This window comes from Panthera tigris, chromosome A1 (genome assembly GCF_018350195.1).
Source record: "Panthera tigris isolate Pti1 chromosome A1, P.tigris_Pti1_mat1.1, whole genome shotgun sequence".
Lineage (NCBI taxonomy): Eukaryota > Metazoa > Chordata > Mammalia > Carnivora > Felidae > Panthera > Panthera tigris.
Window position 1 is genome coordinate 39,387,436 of NC_056660.1, and position 3,918 is coordinate 39,391,353.

The following is a 3,918-nucleotide window of genomic DNA, read 5'->3' on the forward strand; positions in this document are numbered from 1 at the left end:
GGGGTTTGGGGCAGGGTCACACAATTTACTTGTCAAGAGAGAGAACACAAACCAATACAATGACAACAAAAATCAGTATACTGCATCATGAAAGGAGAAAATGCAGGGCAGAGGGTGAGTATGTCCTAGAAAGGCAGGAGAGTTTGTACTACTTACGTTACTTGGGACTAGAAAGCTTCCACGCAGGATAAGAGAGATTTAACTTATGACTATATTTGGTTTGTTAAAACAGGTATCATTATTCACTGGCCAGGAAAGTGCTTCCTGTGTTGGCCCATTACAAGTCTGACATTCCACAAATGCTCCAAGTTCTTAGTTCTCTTTCAGCTTTCACTGATGGACCGCTCAAATTCCATGGTATTTTTGTTATTGTTATTGTTGTTTTTAATAGCTTGAGATGATGAATACCAGTTGTGGAGAAACACTATTCAGTTGTGATATCTCCAAGCAAGTGTTTGCATGGACAGGTATTTTCATCACTCCTATGTAAATACCTCAGAAGTGAATTGCTGGATTATATGGTAAATGTATATATACTATACATACAGGATTGTGAAACTGTCTTACGAAGTGGTTCCACCACATGCTCTGAATACTTACCAATATTTAAAGTTTCAACATTTTCAATTTTAGAATTTCTAGGGTGTTTGTGTAGTGAGAACTCATTGTAGTTCAAACTGCGTGTCTACAATGATTAATTTGTTGAGTACTTTTCCACGCACTTAGCAGCCATTTCTATACCTTCCTTCATGATGTATCTGACTTTTCCCCATACTTTATTGTGTTATTTGCAATTTCATTATTTAGTTTAGGAATTCTTTGTATGCTGTGTATGTACATGTATGGCAGAACTTAAACTTTTACTATAAATTTAGAGGTCAAGTTACAAATTAATAATTATAATACAAGTGTGATAGTCAAAATGTTGGCCAACTGATAAAGGAGACCCTTATAAATCTGACTCGATGTCAGCCATAACACTTAAATGGTGTCTTTGGAGGCTCTTGCTGAGTCACATATTACCCTTAAATCCAGGATCCCAGGTCCTAGGAAACCAGTCACGTGACAATATGGCAGGATCACATAAGAAACTTAGAACAGACTAAATGGCTATGGAGCGGGATTATTTGAATGCTTTAACAACCAGTATTATTGTTCTAGCATATACTTACAAAAATGTCTACAAGCATCCTATCACATTTTATCAATTCTATGACACATATTGTTACATTTAACATTTTAATACAGGATAGTACAGTAGTATGTGTCTGACACCAATGTTTCTTAAAATTGTAGTCATGCAACAGTCCTCATGATTTAGTTATCATTGTGCACGTGCAAGGTGGGCCATGTGCAAGGTAGTCACATATTCATCACTACGAGTGAGTTATATTTACTTCTATTTGGGTTAAATTACTAATTACAATGTCTTAAGAAAACATTACAAGGCTATTCAGCAATAAAACTACATATGGAGTTGTAGAAAATCATGAATGAGAGCAAAAATTAAATTTTCATCATTAGAAGAATGATGACAATTTCATATTTTCTTGTAAAGCAATAACCAAGTACTTTATGGAACCTACAGAGGAAAATTGCATCATAGATAAAGGTGACAATATTTTATTTTAAAATGGTTACAAAAAGAGGCCTATCACCTACTAAACAATACAACTAAAGGCATGAGAAATGCCACATATCTCAGAATAGAAGAAAGAAATTTCAAAGCAACCAAAAAGTGATGTTTCCACTTTGCGGATTGTGCATTCAGATTGGGGCACTGTGTCCTAATTTAAATTGAGAGCATTTTTTCTTATGTATTAATTTTTGCTTAACAGTGCATCCTACAATCAATGAAGTCTAAGAGTCAATAAAATATGGAATGTACATTAAATAACCAAACACAATAAAAGACTGATTAGTAGAATGATTTCAACTACTAATTCTAGAGGTATGACAGTATGTATCATATTCTATATTAACAGGTGTCAGCAAGACTTTCGTCCTAGTGTTCAAATGAACAAACCATGAAACATTATTTGCTGTGACTCAGCCTCCTGGTCATAATGAGGAAAAGGAAAAGTGTAGCTGTAAGCTTGTTGTGGCAAAAACAAACAAACAAAAACAAACAAACAAACAAAAAAGATGGGAAATAATACCGAATCACAGCTTCAAGAAATTTTACATGACTGGGGCATGTGGGTGGCTCAGTCAGTTAAGCGTCCAACTTCAGCTCAGGTCATGATCTCATGGTATGTGGGTTCAAGCCCCACATCAGGCTTTGTGCTGACAGCTCTGAGCCTGGAGCCTGCTTTAGAGTCTGTGTCTCCCTCTCTCTCTGCCCCTACCCTGCTCATGCTCTCGCTCTTTCTCTCTCTCTCAAAAATAAGCATTAAATTTTTTTTAAAAAATTTTTGCATGACAATTGGAAAAGAACTTTAAAATGCCAAAACAGAGAAATAGACACGACTTAAATAAGAGATTGAACAAGGTTAGAGTTTTCTTATATTTATTTGCTATATGCCTTTTTTTCTTACTAAAAGGTACATTGAGGAAAGCAGGGACTTTACTCTTCTCCTGCTATGGGTGCCTAGAAAAGTACATGGCATAAAATAGACATTGAGTGTAAAGAATAAACAAAGACAAACCCTTATTTTTGTTTCTTTGGCAATTACATTTAAAAAGAAACATTACACACACCCAAACACACACACTATGTGGGTTTTACAATGCATTACAATGCAACATTACAAACTTTTCATGAATATCATATGCGAAATGTCAAAAAAGAAAACTTATTTTAAACAACTTCCTATAAATAATTATTGCAGTTTTAGGAATAAACTAATAACAGCAACAATTATAGCAGCAGCAACAACTTTCATTGATAGGCTTTAATCCTGCTGAATTTCTTCACGTGCCCCACATAACCCAGTTGGCTCCTGAACATGGTAGCATTGAGGAACCAAGTTACTCTCAAGATCTCATTCATGAATTTGAAAAGATGTTTTTGAATGTTTGCTATCAGCCAGTACCAGTGATGGTAAACCCTTGAAGCTGTAAGGTGCTGAACAAAGCAGAGAGGGTAATGATTCAGATCATATTTGAATGGATATCACTGTTAGGAAACAAATGCAGAAAAAAGAGAGAGGCAGTGAAATCCACACCTGTGCAGTTCTACAGCATTAGAAAAATAAACATTAGTATATTTAAAATTAATAGATCCAAAATCAGATGAATTGTTTAAACACATAGCTTTTAAAAAATTTCTTAACTTATGAGGAGTATGACATTAAATAACCTTTTGGTTTCTATTTCCTTATCTGTAAAAAAGATTTAGCAATAAGGATTTCCAGGGCTTTTGTAACAATAAAAAAATAATGTATGTGAAGCCATTTTGTGCTCTTTAAGGCAATATAAAAATGAAAGTTATTGTTTCAATTATTCAAAACAGGAACCAGAAAGGTTATTCCTGCATGGCATTCAAGTGTGATAGTATATGAGTAGACTCATGCAGGCATAAGTGGGACACAAATCCACTAACAGATTCTGCAAAAGGAAATGTAAGGTTTCATAAAGAGTTGGGACCCAAATCCAGGTTTATGACACATAATCTTTAAAGAAGAAGGAAGAGAAGGAAAATCAAAACAATCCCATTGTCATGCATTTTAATTATAACCATTAACAGCCGTAAGTTTAGGAAGAATTTAATTTTATTATAATATATGAGGAAAAAATATTCTCCAAGTTTTAACTGAATTATTTTTATTTTTATTTTTTATTTTATTTTATTTTATTTTTTTTATTTTTGGGACAGAGAGAGACAGAGCATGAACGGGGGAGGGGCAGAGAGAGAGGGAGACACAGAATCAGAAACAGGCTCCAGGCTCCGAGCCATCAGCCCAGAGCCTGACGCGG